The sequence below is a fragment of the Dromaius novaehollandiae genome, chromosome 3, assembly GCF_036370855.1.
Source record: "Dromaius novaehollandiae isolate bDroNov1 chromosome 3, bDroNov1.hap1, whole genome shotgun sequence".
In the NCBI taxonomy this organism is placed as follows: Eukaryota; Metazoa; Chordata; class Aves; order Casuariiformes; family Dromaiidae; genus Dromaius; species Dromaius novaehollandiae.
In genome coordinates, this window is record NC_088100.1 from 131,452 (window position 1) to 156,510 (window position 25,059).

Sequence of the window (25,059 nt, forward strand, 5' to 3'; positions counted from 1 at the left end):
GCTTTAAAGCATCAGTGACGTACGCGGTCTGGCAGTAATTAATATTCACAGAATGAATACGCACTCGATCGAGTACGGGTGTTCATAAAAAGCTTTGCCAGTGCGTCGCTAGGTAACAAACCTAGACAAGCAGCTATTTGCCCTGATCCTTCGGCTTACATTTCTTCTGCCGGATGTAGTCAAACGTACCTGCATGCAGTGGCCTTGCGAGGCAGTGACACGGTGTCCGTGGGGTGGCTGTTCCAGGGTCTCTCGGGCTGTTCCAGGGTCCTCGGACAGCAACGGTGCTGGTCAACTTTCCCTTGCGCTGCACAGCAGGACAGCTCCGCACCGTGCCCTCCCAGCACCGCTACTCCTCCCAGCAGCTGCCTAACCGGCCCCAATCCTGAGCAAAGCTACGACCCCCAGGAGCCCGCAGCACCCCTCCTACTCTTCCCGCCCTCCCCATTTCCAAGAGGGACAGACACAGCCCCCGGGGACAACCCTGCCTGGTCACGCTGCTGTCCGAAAAGCGGATTCGTTGCCCGCTGTGCACTAAGCCAATAATGACACGCTCAGGAGAGACATTTGCTTATTTATTTCAGAGTTGTGCAAGCCTGGCTGCTCGGTGTTTTCCCCACAAATCAAGCGCAACTTCCCCCCCCCGCCCCGGCTTTCCAAGTAGCATTTATACAAGTTGCAAGGTTTGCAACTTTCCCTCTTACACCGGTTGGTTAGTGATTTACATACAATTCTAATATTGCTTACACACCATTTTAAAACTACGCATGCTCAGGGGAGGGGTCTTCACCCGGGCACAGGTCTTTCTGACCTATGGGCGTGATTTTCTTGTATTATAATGAGGACAGTTCAGTTCGGGGATACCTCAAATTCCTTTGCTAAATTGGCAACATCTACATAGAAAACAAAACATTTTGATTTACTATTTCTTTAAGGCTTTAGCACTTCTAGCATGGCCTTGATTAAAGAATTATTTCCTCCCAGGAAATGGGGGGGGGGGGGTACCTCCTCATCTGCCTAGTTTAAACAGCAGGAACACTTTCTGAGCTTCCAAGGTTGTCTTGCAACACCATCGGAGATGGAAAACACTTCCTGCCCTGTACCGGGGAAAAACAGGGGCATTCCACTGTCCCCCGTGACCTGTGGGGACTCAGGCGTCAGTGACACATGTCCAGTAAGGAACAGACCCAGCGGGCACTACAGCTCCTGGCCTGCCACGCGGCCACCCGCTGGGAACCCCGCTGGCAGGGACCTGCCGCCGCCGCCCCCCCCGCGGGGCCACCTCGAGAGGCGCAGCATGGTCACCCAGTAGCCCCGCCTGAGAAGACTACACCTCCCAGCATACCGTGCACGCGAAAAGGGCGGCCCGGAAGCCCAGTGCCGGAAGACTACTGCTCCCGGCATGCCATGCCAAGCAACATGGCCGCCCGGAAGCCCAGTGCCGGAAGACTACCGCTCCCAGCATGCCGCGCTCAGAACAAACATGCCCCACCGGAAGCCCAGTGCCGGAAGACTACTGCTCCCGGCATGCCGCGCCGAAAGCTACGGCTCCCCGCAGTCCCGCACCCCAACTCCCGCCCCCCACCCGCAGCGCTGGGGCACCTTTGACCCTCGGCACATTCCGTTCCTTTCCGTCCCGCCCCCCTTCCCCTTCCCCCCTGTCCCCCCGGAAACGGCCGCAGAGCCCCGAGCGCGGCCCCGCCGGCCCCACCACCGGCCCGGGGCTCCCCCGACACCCCCGCCACCGGCCCCGCCTCAGCTCCGACACTGCCCCCGCCCCTCCACGACCCTCCTCCCCCCGCTCCCCGACACGCTCCCGAGCTGACACAGGAGACCCCCCCCCCCCCCCCCCCCCCGCGCTCCTCCGACCGCGCAGTAAACCGCACCACAGCCCCGGCGCACCCCCTTCCTCCCCCCGCCTCCGTGGCCCCGGGACGCTCCCAGCCGCCGGGACCCCCGGCACATGCGGGACCCGCAGCCTGCAGTGCGCCTCCCCCGGCCCCGCTCACCTCCTCCGCGGGGCGGCCGCCGGGCTGGTCCCGAAGGGCCGTGCTCCGTGGCAGCTCCGCTGCCCAGCTCCTGCCCCAGCGCCAGCTCCCCCCAACTGCAGCCCCAGCCCCCAAATGTGGGCCTGCCCTTGCCATCAGCCCCACCTGGGGCCTGTCCTGCCACCCAGCTCCCCCTGGCATTCATCCCAGCCCCAGGGCCCGCAGCTGTGGGCCTGCAGGAACTGGGCAGGGGGCCTGGCCATCAGCCCCTTCAGGGACAGCTGGGGCTGCCAGGGCAGCAGAGGCACCCCCACTCTCCTGACAGCAGCTTGCTGAGAGCTGAAGGGAGAGCCCTGCCTGGGGTGTAGAGTGCGGAAAGGGGAGTATGCGGAGCACAAGAGAACAAATCGAGAGCTCTGGGTGCAACACAAGTCAAGAAAAAAAAGAAAAAAAAAAAAAAAAAAGAACAACGATAGAGCAAACAGAGGGACTCGGGGGGGCACCAAAAGGAGGGCCCTGGGGCACACCCAGAAGCACCCCGAAAACTCCAGGACAGGAGAAAAAGCTAAACAGAGACCTCTGCGGCGTGCCGCAAAACACACACGGGGCCACGGGGCGCACCGAAAGGCACGCAGAGGGCTCGGGGGCAACCCAGAATGTGAACTGAGGGGTCCTGAGGGCATCAGAGGGCAAGTGCAGGGCTCTGGGGCAGACCAAAATACAGAGGAAGGGCCTTGGCGCACACCAGAGGGGTCACCAGGCACGCCGCAGGGCTCAACGCGGCTGACAGGATGGCGCCTGCAGGCTGCCCCAGGCACACGAGCGACACTGCGGAGTGCCAAAAGCAAATCCGGGAGCGGTTCGGGGACCTCACGCAGCCCTGGAGGGGCTCTGGCAGCCCTCGCGATGAGGGGAAACACCCCCAAGAGCCCCGAGGGTCCAGGCAACGCAAGGGAAATTCCCCGCAGCTCTGGGAACAGCACCGGGCTCCCTGGCAAGTGCAGGCACTCCCAAGTACATGGGACTCGGGGACCAGCTCCCAGCCCTGAACACAATGCATAACCTCCTGCCTCAGGCATCGTGTTCAGGCAAACCGCCCTGGAGCTCGGCACCAGCGTGCCTCCCCTTACCTACGATATCCAAAGAGTCACCGCCGCACCAGCGTCTGTCCGTACGTCCGTCCGTCGGGGAAGGGTCAGCTCCTGCCCCTGCCCTCGACATGGCAGGTGTCCGAGTAGCCTCCCCCCAGTGCTTTTTCCTTCAGGGCTAGGATTCAGCTCGGAGAGCTGAGAGGAAAATGCCTGATCCCGCCTGCCTGCACTTCTGCCCCAACCCAGGCCAGAGCCCCTCAGGTTACTTAGTCCTCAGCGCTGCCTCGGGGAGGCCAAAATAACTGCTAACGGTCATTAGCCATACTTACCCTAGTTACCCGTGCCAGAACGCCTCCTCCTGTAGCAGTTCCTGGTGATATCGAGGGGCCGCTGCATTCTGGCTTCCTTGTTTCATCCCGTCCCTTCGGTATTAACCGCAAGCAAACGCTCGTCCGTCTCTTCTCCTCGTCAGCATTTGCTGTCCTTGGTTCCATCTCTGTAAGGAAGCGATAAACTCGCGTTTTACTTCCAGTGAAACGCTTAGGTTTATGCATGATCTTTTTCTCTTTACCCTGTTTTCTTTTTCCCCCTTTTTTTTCTTTTTTTCTTCTTCTTTTCCTTAAGGGAAAGGTCTTAATACGGCACTTTGCACCATACGTTGCAGGGTAAACGGTCTGGAAACGTTACACACAGCAATTAGGGCTAGGTTATTAGGCAGGCGGGCACGTCGCCTAATACCTTCCTAACGCCATCTTCCACGAAACCTTATTTTTATTCCGCTTCAGTGTTATTGTTACTGTTCGCAAACCCTCGTATGCATGCGCTTAACCGACAACTCTCTCGGTCTTTAACTACGTGGAGGAACGACAGCCCTCGATTTGCCTGTCTCCCTTTCAGACCTATTACCTTTTTGAGACTGCTCCTAGCTTCCTCTTACTCTTGCATGCTGGCCTCACAGGCGACGACCAAAACGAACAACTGCATCGCTAGGTCTAGCCCCCTCTCTTCAAGATGTGCCCCTTCGCGGCTTACGTTTCTTGGTCTCTTCAACTTCAGCCGTGGCAATTAATCTAAAAAAGTAAGTATGACATCTATTCCTTTCCGTAGCTGCGTGTACGATAACAAAACAAAAGAGAAACAGCCAAAGCAAAGCTAAGGCAGATACAGGCAACAGCAGCCACAGGGCAGGAACGGGTTACTCAGTCCTCAGCGCTGCCTCGGGGAGGCCGAAATAACTGCTAACGGTCATTAGCCATACTTACCCTAGTTACCCGTGCCAGAACGCCTCCTCCTGTAGCAGTTCCTGGTGATATCGAGGGGCCGCTGCATTCTGGCTTCCTTGTTTCATCCCGTCCCTTCGGTATTAACCGCAAGCAAACGCTCGTCCGTCTCTTCTCCTCGTCAGCATTTGCTGTCCTTGGTTCCATCTCTGTAAGGAAGCGATAAACTCGCGTTTTACTTCCAGTGAAATGCTTAGGTTTATGCATGATCTTTTTCTCTTTACCCTGTTTTCTTTTTCCCCCTTTTTTTTCTTCTTCTTTTCCTTAAGGGAAAGGTCTTAATACGGCACTTTGCACCATACGTTGCAGGGTAAACGGTCTGGAAACGTTACACACAGCAATTAGGGCTAGGTTATTAGGCAGGCGGGCACGTCGCCTAATACCTTCCTAACGCCATCTTCCACGAAACCTTATTTTTATTCCGCTTCAGTGTTATTGTTACTGTTCGCAAACCCTCGTATGCATGCGCTTAACCGACAACTCTCTCGGTCTTTAACTACGTGGAGGAACGACAGCCCTCGATTTGCCTGTCTCCCTTTCAGACCTATTACCTTTTTGAGACTGCTCCTAGCTTCCTCTTACTCTTGCATGCTGGCCTCACAGGCGACGACCAAAACGAACAACTGCATCGCTAGGTCTAGCCCCCTCTCTTCAAGATGTGCCCCTTCGCGGCTTACGTTTCTTGGTCTCTTCAACTTCAGCCGTGGCAATTAATCTAAAAAAGTAAGTATGACATCTATTCCTTTCCGTAGCTGCGTGTACGATAACAAAACAAAAGAGAAACAGCCAAAGCAAAGCTAAGGCAGATACAGGCAACAGCAGCCACAGGGCAGGAACGGGTTACTCAGTCCTCAGCGCTGCCTCGGGGAGGCCGAAATAACTGCTAACGGTCATTAGCCATACTTACCCTAGTTACCCGTGCCAGAACGCCTCCTCCTGTAGCAGTTCCTGGTGATATCGAGGGGCCGCTGCATTCTGGCTTCCTTGTTTCATCCCGTCCCTTCGGTATTAACCGCAAGCAAACGCTCGTCCGTCTCTTCTCCTCGTCAGCATTTGCTGTCCTTGGTTCCATCTCTGTAAGGAAGCGATAAACTCGCGTTTTACTTCCAGTGAAACGCTTAGGTTTATGCATGATCTTTTTCTCTTTACCCTGTTTTCTTTTTCCCCCTTTTTTTTCTTTTTTTCTTCTTCTTTTCCTTAAGGGAAAGGTCTTAATACGGCACTTTGCACCATACGTTGCAGGGTAAACGGTCTGGAAACGTTACACACAGCAATTAGGGCTAGGTTATTAGGCAGGCGGGCACGTCGCCTAATACCTTCCTAACGCCATCTTCCACGAAACCTTATTTTTATTCCGCTTCAGTGTTATTGTTACTGTTCGCAAACCCTCGTATGCATGCGCTTAACCGACAACTCTCTCGGTCTTTAACTACGTGGAGGAACGACAGCCCTCGATTTGCCTGTCTCCCTTTCAGACCTATTACCTTTTTGAGACTGCTCCTAGCTTCCTCTTACTCTTGCATGCTGGCCTCACAGGCGACGACCAAAATGAACCACCGGATCCCCAGGTCTTGCTGCTTCTCTTCGAGATGTCCCCCTTCGGTGGGCTACCCTGCCAAACAAACCAAAAAGACTGCCGAGGCCGCGAGGGTACCAGATTTTCAGACCGCTTCTCCGAGGCTTTCGGGGTGACTGACGTCACCGCTTCGCTTCACGTTACTCACAGCTACCTTCGTCTATTACTTAGGGCTAAACCTGTTTCTGTTTGCAGAGGGGCTTGTTGCTTGTTTAAACTTGACATATAGTCCATAACCTGCTCTGCATGCTCCCTAGTCCCTTCTGCTTTTGCAACACTTGTGGTAATTCAAGGCGGTAATTAAGAGTCCCCATTGCCCCATAGGCTGGAGCGAGACATTGCTGCTGCTCTGAGGAGGTGCCTAAAAGCCACGCTGTTTTCGCTAGCATCACTGGGGCTTCCCAGAGCCCATCGGTGTTCTCTTTGGCTCTTCCCGAGCCTTTTAGGTTTTTTAGGCTATTCCTTAGCCCTCCATTTTAGGGCAATGTTCTCCTTAAGCACTGCGCACAGCACGATTATCCCAGATCAGCCACATCGTGCACACACAGAGGCTTCTGAGAGGCGGCTCAGAAGAAAAGAGAGAAAAGTCTCTTTGTCATCCGCACATTCACCCGTCAACACTCTTCACCAGGAAGTGCTCTAAGTTCCTGTTTCTCTAAAGCGGGACTGAGTCGAGGCGGAGACGCACATCGCACCCCATCTTTGTTAGAACGCCTCACTGCTGCGGGCACTGGGTCTGGCAGCAGTTTGAGGAATGTTTGGGGCCTTGCACAGAGTGCAGGGGAAGGTCTGGAGTCAGTGACAACATTGCGGCAGGGCTCGGAGGCGTTTTGGGGCCTGTGGGGGTGTTGGGGCAGGATTTGTGGGTGGTTTAGTGGGTGGTTTAATGGCTCTGGGGGGGCTGGTTGCAGGAAGGGTGGGACTCTGCGGGGCCCTCAGGGCAGGGGTGCCATCCCAGATGCGTAGTGAGCACACAGGGGTGCCCTACGTGGCTCTCAGCTCGGCGGGAGCAGCCACCGGTCTCCCACCCCACCAGACAGGGGAGCGGGGCGGGGGGGGGGGGGGGGGGAGGAGAGGAGGTGGAGGGATCTATGAGCTCGCAGAGAACGCCAGAGGAGGCAGCAGGGAACTCCCCAAGGACCCCGCGTCCCAGACGAGAGGAGGCATCAGGCTGCCGTGCCGCTGCTAGAGACATCCAGACCCCCGCGCAGACACCCCCCACACACTCCTCCAGGCTGCGTCCGCAGGGGCGAGCGCACGCCCCGGCCCGCGCTGGGGAGGAACCGGGGCCCTACAGGCGACACACGCAAAAGGGAGAGTCAGAGCCGCGCTCCGGCAGACCCGGCGCCGCGCAGACCCGGCGCGGCGCGGCGCGGCCCCCGGCCCGACTCCCCCCCCCCGCCCCGCCGCCTCCACGCAGCGACGGCCCCGGCTGGCAGGACACAGCCCGACACCCGCGGCCACCCGAAGGCGCACGCTCGCCTCACCTCGCCTCACCGCGGCCCCCACATGCTCGACTCCAGCCCGCCTCTGCCCTCGCCCGCCGCCGTCCAGCGAAAACACCCGCCCTGCTCGCCGCCATCTTGCCCGCCGCCGCACCGCGCGTGCGCCGGCCGCCCAGGGCTCGCGCCGCCGCACCGCGCGTGCGCCGGCCGCCCAGGGCTCGCGCCGCCGCACCGCGCGTGCGCCGGCCGCCCAGGGCTCGCGCCGCCGCACCGCGCGTGCGCCGGCCGCCCAGGGCTCGCGCCGCCGCACCGCGCGTGCGCCGGCCGCCCAGGGCTCGCGCCGCCGCACCGCGCGTGCGCCGGCCGCCCAGGGCTCGCGCCGCCGCACCGCGCGTGCGCCGGCCGCCCAGGGCTCGCGCCGCCGCACCGCGCGTGCGCCGGCCGCCCAGGGCTCGCGCCGCCGCACCGCGCGTGCGCCGGCCGCCCAGGGCTCGCGCCGCCGCACCGCGCGTGCGCCGGCCGCCCAGGGCTCGCGCCGCCGCACCGCGCGTGCGCCGGCCGCCCAGGGCTCGCGCCGCCGCACCGCGCGTGCGCCGGCCGCCCAGGGCTCGCGCCGCCGCACCGCGCGTGCGCCGGCCCAGGACCGCGCGAGAGGGGCGGGGGGAGCGGAGCGCGAGGGGCGGGGGGAGCGGAGCGCTAGGGGCGGGGGGAGCGCGAGGGGCGGGGGAGCGGAGCGCGAGGGGCGGGGGGAGCGCGAGGGGCGGGGGGAGCGGAGCGCGAGGGGCGGGGGGAGCGGAGCGCGAGGGGCGGGGGGAGCGGAGCGCGAGGGGCGGGGGGAGCGGAGCGCGAGGGGCGGGGGGAGCGGAGCGCGAGGGGCGGGGGGAGCGGAGCGCGAGGCAGGCCAGACCCGCAATGGCCCCACCCTCGCGTGGTCGCAGCGCCGCGCTGCAGCCGGCCGGCTCCCGCGCGCCAACCGCAGCCCGCCGCGCCACCCCGGCGCTCAGGCCGAGCAGCGAGCGCCCCGAGGCTGCTCTGCCCGCGCCCGAGAGAGCGGCGGGGATCAGCGAGCAGGCGCTGGGGCTGCCCCGGGGAGAGAGCGCCGCGGAGCAGCTCCGAGACGGCACTGCCCGTCCCCGCGCCCCCAGGAAGCACCGAGAAGGAAAAGCCCTCTCGGGAAAAGCGCTCCCGGTCCGTGAGCACCGGGCAGGGGGCACGAGCGCGGCCCCTGCGCTTACCCGTCCCCGAGAGAGCGCAGAGTAGCGGCCAACGCGGCGACCGGCAGCGCGCACGTGTGCGCCGGCTGCCCGCAACGGTCTCCGTACGCAGCGGTGGCCGCCGGCGGCTGCAGTGCTGCCTTGTCGACACGCGAGGGCAGCCGTGAGCGCGCCGGAACGCAATGCGCATGCGCGCCCCCCCTCCCGCGTGCAGTGCCGCCTTTCAGACACGCGAGGGCAGCAAGGAGCAGGGCGCAGCGCTTTCCTGCCCCCCTTGCAAAATACTCGCTAGGCAAAAGTGGCTTGGGCTCCTCCCGAACGCTTACCTGGCTTCATTACTACAGCTATTAGGAACCGAAGTGCATAGCCTTCTAGCAAAGGGAACGACCGTCTTTTCAAAACTTCCCGCGACTCCCCAGAATTGTCACTGCCTTGCATCAGCAGCCAGCTTCTTCCAACCCAGCCGCAAGAAACATTTTGCCTTCCCGGCAGAACTTTCTGCTCCCCGGGGGGTCCAAAGGAAACCCGTCACTCACTACTGTCTGTCAAAACGTACCGGAAGCCCTCAAATACAGGACAAGACGCCTTCTCTAAGGAAGCTGACTACTAGGTCTGCTTCACGGCAGCTTCTCCCCAGTATCAGGGTCCACTCAATAAACAAAATAGGACGAGAAATGTCTTAATCTGCTCCAAGTGCTTTCGTATAAGAGAACAACATCAAAACGAGGTATTATTGCATTTAGCCTCCACTACACGTGCTACCCCAGCGCCACGGACTTGCTTTAAAGCATCAGTGACGTACGCGGTCTGGCAGTAATTAATATTCACAGAATGAATACGCACTCGATCGAGTACGGGTGTTCATAAAAAGCTTTGCCAGTGCGTCGCTAGGTAACAAACCTAGACAAGCAGCTATTTGCCCTGATCCTTCGGCTTACATTTCTTCTGCCGGATGTAGTCAAACGTACCTGCATGCAGTGGCCTTGCGAGGCAGTGACACGGTGTCCGTGGGGTGGCTGTTCCAGGGTCTCTCGGGCTGTTCCAGGGTCCTCGGACAGCAACGGTGCTGGTCAACTTTCCCTTGCGCTGCACAGCAGGACAGCTCCGCACCGTGCCCTCCCAGCACCGCTACTCCTCCCAGCAGCTGCCTAACCGGCCCCAATCCTGAGCAAAGCTACGACCCCCAGGAGCCCGCAGCACCCCTCCTACTCTTCCCGCCCTCCCCATTTCCAAGAGGGACAGACACAGCCCCCGGGGACAACCCTGCCTGGTCACGCTGCTGTCCGAAAAGCGGATTCGTTGCCCGCTGTGCACTAAGCCAATAATGACACGCTCAGGAGAGACATTTGCTTATTTATTTCAGAGTTGTGCAAGCCTGGCTGCTCGGTGTTTTCCCACAAATCAAGCGCAACTTCCCCCCCCCGCCCCGGCTTTCCAAGTAGCATTTATACAAGTTGCAAGGTTTGCAACTTTCCCTCTTACACCGGTTGGTTAGTGATTTACATACAATTCTAATATTGCTTACACACCATTTTAAAACTACGCATGCTCAGGGGAGGGGTCTTCACCCGGGCACAGGTCTTTCTGACCTATGGGCGTGATTTTCTTGTATTATAATGAGGACAGTTCAGTTCGGGGATACCTCAAATTCCTTTGCTAAATTGGCAACATCTACATAGAAAACAAAACATTTTGATTTACTATTTCTTTAAGGCTTTAGCACTTCTAGCATGGCCTTGATTAAAGAATTATTTCCTCCCAGGAAATGGGGGGGGGGGGGGGTACCTCCTCATCTGCCTAGTTTAAACAGCAGGAACACTTTCTGAGCTTCCAAGGTTGTCTTGCAACACCATCGGAGATGGAAAACACTTCCTGCCCTGTACCGGGGAAAAACAGGGGCATTCCACTGTCCCCCGTGACCTGTGGGGACTCAGGCATCAGTGACACATGTCCAGTAAGGAACAGACCCAGCGGGCACTACAGCTCCTGGCCTGCCACGCGGCCACCCGCTGGGAACCCCGCTGGCAGGGACCTGCCGCCGCCGCCCCCCCCGCGGGGCCACCTCGAGAGGCGCAGCATGGTCACCCAGTAGCCCCGCCTGAGAAGACTACACCTCCCAGCATACCGTGCACGCGAAAAGGGCGGCCCGGAAGCCCAGTGCCGGAAGACTACTGCTCCCGGCATGCCATGCCAAGCAACATGGCCGCCCGGAAGCCCAGTGCCGGAAGACTACCGCTCCCAGCATGCCGCGCTCAGAACAAACATGCCCCACCGGAAGCCCAGTGCCGGAAGACTACTGCTCCCGGCATGCCGCGCCGAAAGCTACGGCTCCCCGCAGTCCCGCACCCCAACTCCCGCCCCCCACCCGCAGCGCTGGGGCACCTTTGACCCTCGGCACATTCCGTTCCTTTCCGTCCCGCCCCCCTTCCCCTTCCCCCCTGTCCCCCCGGAAACGGCCGCAGAGCCCCGAGCGCGGCCCCGCCGGCCCCACCACCGGCCCGGGGCTCCCCCGACACCCCCGCGACCGGCCCCGCCTCAGCTCCGACACTGCCCCCGCCCCTCCACGACCCTCCTCCCCCCGCTCCCCGACACGCTCCCGAGCTGACACAGGAGACCCCCCCCCCCCCCCCCCGCGCTCCTCCGACCGCGCAGTAAACCGCACCACAGCCCCGGCGCACCCCCTTCCTCCCCCCGCCTCCGTGGCCCCGGGACGCTCCCAGCCGCCGGGACCCCCGGCACATGCGGGACCCGCAGCCTGCAGTGCGCCTCCCCCGGCCCCGCTCACCTCCTCCGCGGGGCGGCCGCCGGGCTGGTCCCGAAGGGCCGTGCTCCGTGGCAGCTCCGCTGCCCAGCTCCTGCCCCAGCGCCAGCTCCCCCCAACTGCAGCCCCAGCCCCCAAATGTGGGCCTGCCCTTGCCATCAGCCCCACCTGGGGCCTGTCCTGCCACCCAGCTCCCCCTGGCATTCATCCCAGCCCCAGGGCCTGCAGCTGTGGGCCTGCAGGAACTGGGCAGGGGGCCTGGCCATCAGCCCCTTCAGGGACAGCTGGGGCTGCCAGGGCAGCAGAGGCACCCCCACTCTCCTGACAGCAGCTTGCTGAGAGCTGAAGGGAGAGCCCTGCCTGGGGTGTAGAGTGCGGAAAGGGGAGTATGCGGAGCACAAGAGAACAAATCGAGAGCTCTGGGTGCAACACAAGTCAAGAAAAAAAAAAAAAAAAAAAAAAAAAAAGAACAACGATAGAGCAAACAGAGTAACTCGGGGGGCACCAAAAGGAGGGCCCTGGGGCACACCCAGAAGCACCCCGAAAACTCCAGGACAGGAGAAAAAGCTAAACAGAGACCTCTGCGGCGTGCCGCAAAACACACACGGGGCCACGGGGCGCACCGAAAGGCACGCAGAGGGCTCGGGGGCAACCCAGAATGTGAACTGAGGGGTCCTGAGGGCATCAGAGGGCAAGTGCAGGGCTCTGGGGCAGACCAAAATACAGAGGAAGGGCCTTGGCACACACCAGAGGGGTCACCAGGCACGCCGCAGGGCTCAACGCGGCTGACAGGATGGCGCCTGCAGGCTGCCCCAGGCACACGAGCGACACTGCGGAGTGCCAAAAGCAAATCCGGGAGTGGTTCGGGGACCTCACGCAGCCCTGGAGGGGCTCTGGCAGCCCTCGCGATGAGGGGAAACACCCCCAAGAGCCCCGAGGGTCCAGGCAACGCAAGGGAAATTCCCCGCAGCTCTGGGAACAGCACCGGGCTCCCTGGCAAGTGCAGGCACTCCCAAGTACATGGGACTCGGGGACCAGCTCCCAGCCCCGGACACAATGCATAACCTCCTGCCTCAGGCATCGTGTTCAGGCAAACCGCCCTGGAGCTCGGCACCAGCGTGCCTCCCCTTACCTACGATATCCAAAGAGTCACCGCCGCACCAGCGTCTGTCCGTACGTCCGTCCGTCGGGGAAGGGTCAGCTCCTGCCCCTGCCCTCGACATGGCAGGTGTCCGAGTAGCCTCCCCCCAGTGCTTTTTCCTTCAGGGCTAGGATTCAGCTCGGAGAGCTGAGAGGAAAATGCCTGATCCCGCCTGCCTGCACTTCTGCCCCAACCCAGGCCAGAGCCCCTCAGGTTACTTAGTCCTCAGCGCTGCCTCGGGGAGGCCAAAATAACTGCTAACGGTCATTAGCCATACTTACCCTAGTTACCCGTGCCAGAACGCCTCCTCCTGTAGCAGTTCCTGGTGATATCGAGGGGCCGCTGCATTCTGGCTTCCTTGTTTCATCCCGTCCCTTCGGTATTAACCGCAAGCAAACGCTCGTCCGTCTCTTCTCCTCGTCAGCATTTGCCGTCCTTGGTTCCATCTCTGTAAGGAAGCGATAAACTCGCGTTTTACTTCCAGTGAAACGCTTAGGTTTATGCATGATCTTTTTCTCTTTACCCTGTTTTCTTTTTCCCCCTTTTTTTTCTTTTTTTCTTCTTCTTTTCCTTAAGGGAAAGGTCTTAATACGGCACTTTGCACCATACGTTGCAGGGTAAACGGTCTGGAAACGTTACACACAGCAATTAGGGCTAGGTTATTAGGCAGGCGGGCACGTCGCCTAATACCTTCCTAACGCCATCTTCCACGAAACCTTATTTTTATTCCGCTTCAGTGTTATTGTTACTGTTCGCAAACCCTCGTATGCATGCGCTTAACCGACAACTCTCTCGGTCTTTAACTACGTGGAGGAACGACAGCCCTCGATTTGCCTGTCTCCCTTTCAGACCTATTACCTTTTTGAGACTGCTCCTAGCTTCCTCTTACTCTTGCATGCTGGCCTCACAGGCGACGACCAAAACGAACAACTGCATCGCTAGGTCTAGCCCCCTCTCTTCAAGATGTGCCCCTTCGCGGCTTACATTTCTTGGTCTCTTCAACTTCAGCCGTGGCAATTAATCTAAAAAAGTAAGTATGACATCTATTCCTTTCCGTAGCTGCGTGTACGATAACAAAACAAAAGAGAAACAGCCAAAGCAAAGCTAAGGCAGATACAGGCAACAGCAGCCACAGGGCAGGAACGGGTTACTCAGTCCTCAGCGCTGCCTCGGGGAGGCCGAAATAACTGCTAACGGTCATTAGCCATACTTACCCTAGTTACCCGTGCCAGAACGCCTCCTCCTGTAGCAGTTCCTGGTGATATCGAGGGGCCGCTGCATTCTGGCTTCCTTGTTTCATCCCGTCCCTTCGGTATTAACCGCAAGCAAACGCTCGTCCGTCTCTTCTCCTCGTCAGCATTTGCTGTCCTTGGTTCCATCTCTGTAAGGAAGCGATAAACTCGCGTTTTACTTCCAGTGAAATGCTTAGGTTTATGCATGATCTTTTTCTCTTTACCCTGTTTTCTTTTTCCCCCTTTTTTTTCTTCTTCTTTTCCTTAAGGGAAAGGTCTTAATACGGCACTTTGCACCATACGTTGCAGGGTAAACGGTCTGGAAACGTTACACACAGCAATTAGGGCTAGGTTATTAGGCAGGCGGGCACGTCGCCTAATACCTTCCTAACGCCATCTTCCACGAAACCTTATTTTTATTCCGCTTCAGTGTTATTGTTACTGTTCGCAAACCCTCGTATGCATGCGCTTAACCGACAACTCTCTCGGTCTTTAACTACGTGGAGGAACGACAGCCCTCGATTTGCCTGTCTCCCTTTCAGACCTATTACCTTTTTGAGACTGCTCCTAGCTTCCTCTTACTCTTGCATGCTGGCCTCACAGGCGACGACCAAAACGAACAACTGCATCGCTAGGTCTAGCCCCCTCTCTTCAAGATGTGCCCCTTCGCGGCTTACGTTTCTTGGTCTCTTCAACTTCAGCCGTGGCAATTAATCTAAAAAAGTAAGTATGACATCTATTCCTTTCCGTAGCTGCGTGTACGATAACAAAACAAAAGAGAAACAGCCAAAGCAAAGCTAAGGCAGATACAGGCAACAGCAGCCACAGGGCAGGAACGGGTTACTCAGTCCTCAGCGCTGCCTTGGGGAGGCCGAAATAACTGCTAACGGTCATTAGCCATACTTACCCTAGTTACCCGTGCCAGAACGCCTCCTCCTGTAGCAGTTCCTGGTGATATCGAGGGGCCGCTGCATTCTGGCTTCCTTGTTTCATCCCGTCCCTTCGGTATTAACCGCAAGCAAACGCTCGTCCGTCTCTTCTCCTCGTCAGCATTTGCCGTCCTTGGTTCCATCTCTGTAAGGAAGCGATAAACTCGCGTTTTACTTCCAGTGAAACGCTTAGGTTTATGCATGATCTTTTTCTCTTTACCCTGTTTTCTTTTTCCCCCTTTTTTTTCTTTTTTTCTTCTTCTTTTCCTTAAGGGAAAGGTCTTAATACGGCACTTTGCACCATACGTTGCAGGGTAAACGGTCTGGAAACGTTACACACAGCAATTAGGGCTAGGTTATTAGGCAGGCGGGCACGTCGCCTAATACCTTCCTAACGCCATCTTCCACGAAACCTTATTTTTATTCCGCTTCAGTGTTATTGTTACTGTTCGCAAACCCTCGTATGCATGCGCTTAACCGACAACTCTCTCGGTCTTTAACTACGTGGAGGAACGACAGCCCTCGATTTGCCTGTCTCCCTTTCAGACCTATTACCTTTTTGAGACTGCTCCTAGCTTCCTCTTACTCTTGCATGCTGGCCTCACAGGCGACGACCAAAACGAACAACTGCATCGCTAGGTCTAGCCCCCTCTCTTCAAGATGTGCCCCTTCGCGGCTTACGTTTCTTGGTCTCTTCAACTTCAGCCGTGGCAATTAATCTAAAAAAGTAAGTATGACATCTATTCCTTTCCGTAGCTGCGTGTACGATAACAAAACAAAAGAGAAACAGCCAAAGCAAAGCTAAGGCAGATACAGGCAACAGCAGCCACAGGGCAGGAACGGGTTACTCAGTCCTCAGCGCTGCCTCGGGGAGGCCGAAATAACTGCTAACGGTCATTAGCCATACTTACCCTAGTTACCCGTGCCAGAACGCCTCCTCCTGTAGCAGTTCCTGGTGATATCGAGGGGCCGCTGCATTCTGGCTTCCTTGTTTCATCCCGTCCCTTCGGTATTAACCGCAAGCAAACGCTCGTCCGTCTCTTCTCCTCGTCAGCATTTGCTGTCCTTGGTTCCACCTCTGTAAGGAAGCGATAAACTCGCGTTTTACTTCCAGTGAAACGCTTAGGTTTATGCATGATCTTTTTCTCTTTACCCTGTTTTCTTTTTCCCCCTTTTTTTTCTTTTTTTCTTCTTCTTTTCCTTAAGGGAAAGGTCTTAATACGGCACTTTGCACCATACGTTGCAGGGTAAACGGTCTGGAAACGTTACACACAGCAATTAGGGCTAGGTTATTAGGCAGGCGGGCACGTCGCCTAATACCTTCCTAACGCCATCTTCCACGAAACCTTATTTTTATTCCGCTTCAGTGTTATTGTTACTGTTCGCAAACCCTCGTATGCATGCGCTTAACCGACAACTCTCTCGGTCTTTAACTACGTGGAGGAACGACAGCCCTCGATTTGCCTGTCTCCCTTTCAGACCTATTACCTTTTTGAGACTGCTCCTAGCTTCCTCTTACTCTTGCATGCTGGCCTCACAGGCGACGACCAAAATGAACCACCGGATCCCCAGGTCTTGCTGCTTCTCTTCGAGATGTCCCCCTTCGGTGGGCTACCCTGCCAAACAAACCAAAAAGACTGCCGAGGCCGCGAGGGTACCAGATTTTCAGACCGCTTCTCCGAGGCTTTCGGGGTGACTGACGTCACCGCTTCGCTTCACGTTACTCACAGCTACCTTCGTCTATTACTTAGGGCTAAACCTGTTTCTGTTTGCAGAGGGGCTTGTTGCTTGTTTAAACTTGACATATAGTCCATAACCTGCTCTGCATGCTCCCTAGTCCCTTCTGCTTTTGCAACACTTGTGGTAATTCAAGGCGGTAATTAAGAGTCCCCATTGCCCCATAGGCTGGAGCGAGACATTGCTGCTGCTCTGAGGAGGTGCCTAAAAGCCACGCTGTTTTCGCTAGCATCACTGGGGCTTCCCAGAGCCCATCGGTGTTCTCTTTGGCTCTTCCCGAGCCTTTTAGGTTTTTTAGGCTATTCCTTAGCCCTCCATTTTAGGGCAATGTTCTCCTTAAGCACTGCGCACAGCACGATTATCCCAGATCAGCCACATCGTGCACACACAGAGGCTTCTGAGAGGCGGCTCAGAAGAAAAGAGAGAAAAGTCTCTTTGTCATCCGCACATTCACCCGTCAACACTCTTCACCAGGAAGTGCTCTAAGTTCCTGTTTCTCTAAAGCGGGACTGAGTCGAGGCGGAGACGCACATCGCACCCCATCTTTGTTAGAACGCCTCACTGCTGCGGGCACTGGGTCTGGCAGCAGTTTGAGGAATGTTTGGGGCCTTGCACAGAGTGCAGGGGAAGGTCTGGAGTCAGTGACAACATTGCGGCAGGGCTCGGAGGCGTTTTGGGGCCTGTGGGGGTGTTGGGGCAGGATTTGTGGGTGGTTTAGTGGGTGGTTTAATGGCTCTGGGGGGGCTGGTTGCAGGAAGGGTGGGACTCTGCGGGGCCCTCAGGGCAGGGGTGCCATCCCAGATGCGTAGTGAGCACACAGGGGTGCCCTACGTGGCTCTCAGCTCGGCGGGAGCAGCCACCGGTCTCCCACCCCACCAGACAGGGGAGCGGGGCGGGGGGGGGGGGGGGGGGAGGAGAGGAGGTGGAGGGATCTATGAGCTCGCAGAGAACGCCAGAGGAGGCAGCAGGGAACTCCCCAAGGACCCCGCGTCCCAGACGAGAGGAGGCATCAGGCTGCCGTGCCGCTGCTAGAGACATCCAGACCCCCGCGCAGACACCCCCCACACACTCCTCCAGGCTGCGTCCGCAGGGGCGAGCGCACGCCCCGGCCCGCGCTGGGGAGGAACCGGGGCCCTACAGGCGACACACGCAAAAGGGAGAGTCAGAGCCGCGCTCCGGCAGACCCGGCGCCGCGCAGACCCGGCGCGGCGCGGCGCGGCCCCCGGCCCGACTCCCCCCCCCCGCCCCGCCGCCTCCACGCAGCGACGGCCCCGGCTGGCAGGACACAGCCCGACACCCGCGGCCACCCGAAGGCGCACGCTCGCCTCACCTCGCCTCACCGCGGCCCCCACATGCTCGACTCCAGCCCGCCTCTGCCCTCGCCCGCCGCCGTCCAGCGAAAACACCCGCCCTGCTCGCCGCCATCTTGCCCGCCGCCGCACCGCGCGTGCGCCGGCCGCCCAGGGCTCGCGCCGCCGCACCGCGCGTGCGCCGGCCGCCCAGGGCTCGCGCCGCCGCACCGCGCGTGCGCCGGCCGCCCAGGGCTCGCGCCGCCGCACCGCGCGTGCGCCGGCCGCCCAGGGCTCGCGCCGCCGCACCGCGCGTGCGCCGGCCGCCCAGGGCTCGCGCCGCCGCACCGCGCGTGCGCCGGCCGCCCAGGGCTCGCGCCGCCGCACCGCGCGTGCGCCGGCCGCCCAGGGCTCGCGCCGCCGCACCGCGCGTGCGCCGGCCGCCCAGGGCTCGCGCCGCCGCACCGCGCGTGCGCCGGCCGCCCAGGGCTCGCGCCGCCGCACCGCGCGTGCGCCGGCCGCCCAGGGCTCGCGCCGCCGCACCGCGCGTGCGCCGGCCGCCCAGGGCTCGCGCCGCCGCACCGCGCGTGCGCCGGCCCAGGACCGCGCGAGAGGGGCGGGGGGAGCGGAGCGCGAGGGGCGGGGGGAGCGGAGCGCTAGGGGCGGGGGGAGCGCGAGGGGCGGGGGGAGCGCGAGGGGCGGGGGGAGCGGAGCGCGAGGGGCGGGGGGAGCGGAGCGCGAGGGGCGGGGGGAGCGGAGCGCGAGGCAGGCCAGACCCGCAATGGCCCCACCCTCGCGTGGTCGCAGCGCCGCGCTGCAGCCGGCCGGCTCCCGCGCGCCAACCGCAGCCCGCCGCGCCACCCCGGCGCTCAGGCCGAGCAGCGAGCGCCCCGAGGCTGCTCTGCCCGCGCCCGAGAGAGCGGCGGGCTTCAGCGAGCAGGCGCTGGGGCTGCCCCGGGGAGAGAGCGCCGCGGAGCAGCTCCGAGACGGCACTGCCCGTCCCCGCGCCCCCAGGAAGCACCGAGAAGGAAAAGCCCTCTCGGGAAAAGCGCTCCCGGTCCGTGAGCACCGGGCAGGGGGCACGAGCGCGGCCCCTGCGCTTACCCGTCCCCGAGAGAGCGCAGAGTAGCGGCCAACGCGGCGACCGGCAGCGCGCACGTGTGCGCCGGCTGCCCGCAACGGTCTCCGTACGCAGCGGTGGCCGCCGGCGGCTGCAGTGCTGCCTTGTCGACACGCGAGGGCAGCCGTGAGCGCGCCGGAACGCAATGCGCATGCGCGCCCCCCCTCCCGCGTGCAGTGCCGCCTTTCAGACACGCGAGGGCAGCAAGGAGCAGGGCGCAGCGCTTTCCTGCCCCCCTTGCAAAATACTCGCTAGGCAAAAGTGGCTTGGGCTCCTCCCGAACGCTTACCTGGCTTCATTACTACAGCTATTAGGAACCGAAGTGCATAGCCTTCTAGCAAAGGGAACGACCGTCTTTTCAAAACTTCCCGCGACTCCCCAGAATTGTCACTGCCTTGCATCAGCAGCCAGCTTCTTCCAACCCAGCCGCAAGAAACATTTTGCCTTCCCGGCAGAACTTTCTGCTCCCCGGGGGGTCCAAAGGAAACCCGTCACTCACTACTGTCTGTCAAAACGTACCGGAAGCCCTCAAATACAGGACAAGACGCCTTCTCTAAGGAAGCTGACTACTAGGTCTGCTTCACGGCAGCTTCTCCCCAGTATCAGGGTCCACTCAATAAACAAAATAGGACGAGAAATGTCTTAATCTGCTCCAAGTGCTTTCGTATAAGAGAACAACATCAAAACGAGGTATTATTGCATTTAGCCTCCACTACACGTGCTACCCCAGCGCCACGGACTTGCTTTAAAGCATCAGTGACGTACGCGGTCTGGCAGTAATTAATATTCACAGAATGAATACGCACTCGATCGAGTACGGGTGTTCATAAAAAGCTTTGCCAGTGCGTCGCTAGGTAACAAACCTAGACAAGCAGCTATTTGCCCTGATCCTTCGGCTTACATTTCTTCTGCCGGATGTAGTCAAACGTACCTGCATGCAGTGGCCTTGCGAGGCAGTGACACGGTGTCCGTGGGGTGGCTGTTCCAGGGTCTCTCGGGCTGTTCCAGGGTCCTCGGACAGCAACGGTGCTGGTCAACTTTCCCTTGCGCTGCACAGCAGGACAGCTCCGCACCGTGCCCTCCCAGCACCGCTACTCCTCCCAGCAGCTGCCTAACCGGCCCCAATCCTGAGCAAAGCTACGACCCCCAGGAGCCCGCAGCACCCCTCCTACTCTTCCCGCCCTCCCCATTTCCAAGAGGGACAGACACAGCCCCCGGGGACAACCCTGCCTGGTCACGCTGCTGTCCGAAAAGCGGATTCGTTGCCCGCTGTGCACTAAGCCAATAATGACACGCTCAGGAGAGACATTTGCTTATTTATTTCAGAGTTGTGCAAGCCTGGCTGCTCGGTGTTTTCCCACAAATCAAGCGCAACTTCCCCCCCCCGCCCCGGCTTTCCAAGTAGCATTTATACAAGTTGCAAGGTTTGCAACTTTCCCTCTTACACCGGTTGGTTAGTGATTTACATACAATTCTAATATTGCTTACACACCATTTTAAAACTACGCATGCTCAGGGGAGGGGTCTTCACCCGGGCACAGGTCTTTCTGACCTATGGGCGTGATTTTCTTGTATTATAATGAGGACAGTTCAGTTCGGGGATACCTCAAATTCCTTTGCTAAATTGGCAACATCTACATAGAAAACAAAACATTTTGATTTACTATTTCTTTAAGGCTTTAGCACTTCTAGCATGGCCTTGATTAAAGAATTATTTCCTCCCAGGAAATGGGGGGGGGGGGGGGGTACCTCCTCATCTGCCTAGTTTAAACAGCAGGAACACTTTCTGAGCTTCCAAGGTTGTCTTGCAACACCATCGGAGATGGAAAACACTTCCTGCCCTGTACCGGGGAAAAACAGGGGCATTCCACTGTCCCCCGTGACCTGTGGGGACTCAGGCATCAGTGACACATGTCCAGTAAGGAACAGACCCAGCGGGCACTACAGCTCCTGGCCTGCCACGCGGCCACCCGCTGGGAACCCCGCTGGCAGGGACCTGCCGCCGCCGCCCCCCCCGCGGGGCCACCTCGAGAGGCGCAGCATGGTCACCCAGTAGCCCCGCCTGAGAAGACTACACCTCCCAGCATACCGTGCACGCGAAAAGGGCGGCCCGGAAGCCCAGTGCCGGAAGACTACTGCTCCCGGCATGCCATGCCAAGCAACATGGCCGCCCGGAAGCCCAGTGCCGGAAGACTACCGCTCCCAGCATGCCGCGCTCAGAACAAACAATGCCCCACCGGAAGCCCAGTGCCGGAAGACTACTGCTCCCGGCATGCCGCGCCGAAAGCTACGGCTCCCCGCAGTCCCGCACCCCAACTCCCGCCCCCCACCCGCAGCGCTGGGGCACCTTTGACCCTCGGCACATTCCGTTCCTTTCCGTCCCGCCCCCCTTCCCCTTCCCCCCTGTCCCCCCGGAAACGGCCGCAGAGCCCCGAGCGCGGCCCCGCCGGCCCCACCACCGGCCCGGGGCTCCCCCGACACCCCCGCGACCGGCCCCGCCTCAGCTCCGACACTGCCCCCGCCCCTCCACGACCCTCCTCCCCCCGCTCCCCGACACGCTCCCGAGCTGACACAGGAGACCCCCCCCCCCCCCCCCCGCGCTCCTCCGACCGCGCAGTAAACCGCACCACAGCCCCGGCGCACCCCCTTCCTCCCCCCGCCTCCGTGGCCCCGGGACGCTCCCAGCCGCCGGGACCCCCGGCACATGCGGGACCCGCAGCCTGCAGTGCGCCTCCCCCGGCCCCGCTCACCTCCTCCGCGGGGCGGCCGCCGGGCTGGTCCCGAAGGGCCGTGCTCCGTGGCAGCTCCGCTGCCCAGCTCCTGCCCCAGCGCCAGCTCCCCCCAACTGCAGCCCCAGCCCCCAAATGTGGGCCTGCCCTTGCCATCAGCCCCACCTGGGGCCTGTCCTGCCACCCAGCTCCCCCTGGCATTCATCCCAGCCCCAGGGCCTGCAGCTGTGGGCCTGCAGGAACTGGGCAGGGGGCCTGGCCATCAGCCCCTTCAGGGACAGCTGGGGCTGCCAGGGCAGCAGAGGCACCCCCACTCTCCTGACAGCAGCTTGCTGAGAGCTGAAGGGAGAGCCCTGCCTGGGGTGTAGAGTGCGGAAAGGGGAGTATGCGGAGCACAAGAGAACAAATCGAGAGCTCTGGGTGCAACACAAGTCAAGAAAAAAAAAAAAAAAAAAAAAAAAAGAACAACGATAGAGCAAACAGAGTAACTCGGGGGGCACCAAAAGGAGGGCCCTGGGGCACACCCAGAAGCACCCCGAAAACTCCAGGACAGGAGAAAAAGCTAAACAGAGACCTCTGCGGCGTGCCGCAAAACACACACGGGGCCACGGGGCGCACCGAAAGGCACGCAGAGGGCTCGGGGGCAACCCAGAATGTGAACTGAGGGGTCCTGAGGGCATCAGAGGGCAAGTGCAGGGCTCTGGGGCAGACCAAAATACAGAGGAAGGGCCTTGGCACACACCAGAGGGGTCACCAGGCACGCCGCAGGGCTCAACGCGGCTGACAGGATGGCGCCTGCAGGCTGCCCCAGGCACACGAGCGACACTGCGGAGTGCCAAAAGCAAATCCGGGAGTGGTTCGGGGACCTCACGCAGCCCTGGAGGGGCTCTGGCAGCCCTCGCGATGAGGGGAAACACCCCCAAGAGCCCCGAGGGTCCAGGCAACGCAAGGGAAATTCCCCGCAGCTCTGGGAACAGCACCGGGCTCCCTGGCAAGTGCAGGCACTCCCAAGTACATGGGACTCGGGGACCAGCTCCCAGCCCCGGACACAATGCATAACCTCCTGCCTCAGGCATCGTGTTCAGGCAAACCGCCCTGGAGCTCGGCACCAGCGTGCCTCCCCTTACCTACGATATCCAAAGAGTCACCGCCGCACCAGCGTCTGTCCGTACGTCCGTCCGTCGGGGAAGGGTCAGCTCCTGCCCCTGCCCTCGACATGGCAGGTGTCCGAGTAGCCTCCCCCCAGTGCTTTTTCCTTCAGGGCTAGGATTCAGCTCGGAGAGCTGAGAGGAAAATGCCTGATCCCGCCTGCCTGCACTTCTGCCCCAACCCAGGCCAGAGCCCCTCAGGTTACTTAGTCCTCAGCGCTGCCTCGGGGAGGCCAAAATAACTGCTAACGGTCATTAGCCATACTTACCCTAGTTACCCGTGCCAGAACGCCTCCTCCTGTAGCAGTTCCTGGTGATATCGAGGGGCCGCTGCATTCTGGCTTCCTTGTTTCATCCCGTCCCTTCGGTATTAACCGCAAGCAAACGCTCGTCCGTCTCTTCTCCTCGTCAGCATTTGCCGTCCTTGGTTCCATCTCTGTAAGGAAGCGATAAACTCGCGTTTTACTTCCAGTGAAACGCTTAGGTTTATGCATGATCTTTTTCTCTTTACCCTGTTTTCTTTTTCCCCCTTTTTTTTCTTTTTTTCTTCTTCTTTTCCTTAAGGGAAAGGTCTTAATACGGCACTTTGCACCATACGTTGCAGGGTAAACGGTCTGGAAACGTTACACACAGCAATTAGGGCTAGGTTATTAGGCAGGCGGGCACGTCGCCTAATACCTTCCTAACGCCATCTTCCACGAAACCTTATTTTTATTCCGCTTCAGTGTTATTGTTACTGTTCGCAAACCCTCGTATGCATGCGCTTAACCGACAACTCTCTCGGTCTTTAACTACGTGGAGGAACGACAGCCCTCGATTTGCCTGTCTCCCTTTCAGACCTATTACCTTTTTGAGACTGCTCCTAGCTTCCTCTTACTCTTGCATGCTGGCCTCACAGGCGACGACCAAAACGAACAACTGCATCGCTAGGTCTAGCCCCCTCTCTTCAAGATGTGCCCCTTCGCGGCTTACGTTTCTTGGTCTCTTCAACTTCAGCCGTGGCAATTAATCTAAAAAAGTAAGTATGACATCTATTCCTTTCCGTAGCTGCGTGTACGATAACAAAACAAAAGAGAAACAGCCAAAGCAAAGCTAAGGCAGATACAGGCAACAGCAGCCACAGGGCAGGAACGGGTTACTCAGTCCTCAGCGCTGCCTCGGGGAGGCCGAAATAACTGCTAACGGTCATTAGCCATACTTACCCTAGTTACCCGTGCCAGAACGCCTCCTCCTGTAGCAGTTCCTGGTGATATCGAGGGGCCGCTGCATTCTGGCTTCCTTGTTTCATCCCGTCCCTTCGGTATTAACCGCAAGCAAACGCTCGTCCGTCTCTTCTCCTCGTCAGCATTTGCTGTCCTTGGTTCCATCTCTGTAAGGAAGCGATAAACTCGCGTTTTACTTCCAGTGAAATGCTTAGGTTTATGCATGATCTTTTTCTCTTTACCCTGTTTTCTTTTTCCCCCTTTTTTTTCTTCTTCTTTTCCTTAAGGGAAAGGTCTTAATACGGCACTTTGCACCATACGTTGCAGGGTAAACGGTCTGGAAACGTTACACACAGCAATTAGGGCTAGGTTATTAGGCAGGCGGGCACGTCGCCTAATACCTTCCTAACGCCATCTTCCACGAAACCTTATTTTTATTCCGCTTCAGTGTTATTGTTACTGTTCGCAAACCCTCGTATGCATGCGCTTAACCGACAACTCTCTCGGTCTTTAACTACGTGGAGGAACGACAGCCCTCGATTTGCCTGTCTCCCTTTCAGACCTATTACCTTTTTGAGACTGCTCCTAGCTTCCTCTTACTCTTGCATGCTGGCCTCACAGGCGACGACCAAAATGAACCACCGGATCCCCAGGTCTTGCTGCTTCTCTTCGAGATGTCCCCCTTCGGTGGGCTACCCTGCCAAACAAACCAAAAAGACTGCCGAGGCCGCGAGGGTACCAGATTTTCAGACCGCTTCTCCGAGGCTTTCGGGGTGACTGACGTCACCGCTTCGCTTCACGTTACTCACAGCTACCTTCGTCTATTACTTAGGGCTAAACCTGTTTCTGTTTGCAGAGGGGCTTGTTGCTTGTTTAAACTTGACATATAGTCCATAACCTGCTCTGCATGCTCCCTAGTCCCTTCTGCTTTTGCAACACTTGTGGTAATTCAAGGCGGTAATTAAGAGTCCCCATTGCCCCATAGGCTGGAGCGAGACATTGCTGCTGCTCTGAGGAGGTGCCTAAAAGCCACGCTGTTTTCGCTAGCATCACTGGGGCTTCCCAGAGCCCATCGGTGTTCTCTTTGGCTCTTCCCGAGCCTTTTAGGTTTTTTAGGCTATTCCTTAGCCCTCCATTTTAGGGCAATGTTCTCCTTAAGCACTGCGCACAGCACGAT

At 59.2% G+C, this 25,059-nt stretch overlaps 3 long non-coding RNA genes across 3 annotated transcripts; all 3 read right to left on the bottom strand.

Moving 5' to 3' along the window:
* Positions 1-557: 557 nt before the first annotated feature.
* Positions 558-3,638, bottom strand: LOC135327745 (uncharacterized). The gene is made up of 2 exons (XR_010388124.1): positions 3,119-3,638; positions 558-1,097 (listed from the first exon to the last, which is right to left on the bottom strand). It is a non-coding gene; the product is annotated as an uncharacterized LOC135327745 (long non-coding RNA).
* Positions 3,639-9,930: 6,292 nt separating this feature from the next.
* Positions 9,931-14,046, bottom strand: LOC135327746 (uncharacterized). Its single transcript, XR_010388125.1, has 4 exons — positions 13,355-14,046; positions 12,488-12,944; positions 10,380-10,471; positions 9,931-10,265 (listed from the first exon to the last, which is right to left on the bottom strand). It is a non-coding gene; the product is annotated as an uncharacterized LOC135327746 (long non-coding RNA).
* A 6,056-nt stretch (positions 14,047-20,102) lies between these two features.
* LOC135327747 (uncharacterized) lies at positions 20,103-24,222 on the bottom strand. Its single transcript, XR_010388126.1, has 4 exons — positions 23,527-24,222; positions 22,660-23,116; positions 20,553-20,644; positions 20,103-20,437 (listed from the first exon to the last, which is right to left on the bottom strand). It is a non-coding gene; the product is annotated as an uncharacterized LOC135327747 (long non-coding RNA).
* Between the last annotated feature and the right edge of the window lie 837 nt (positions 24,223-25,059).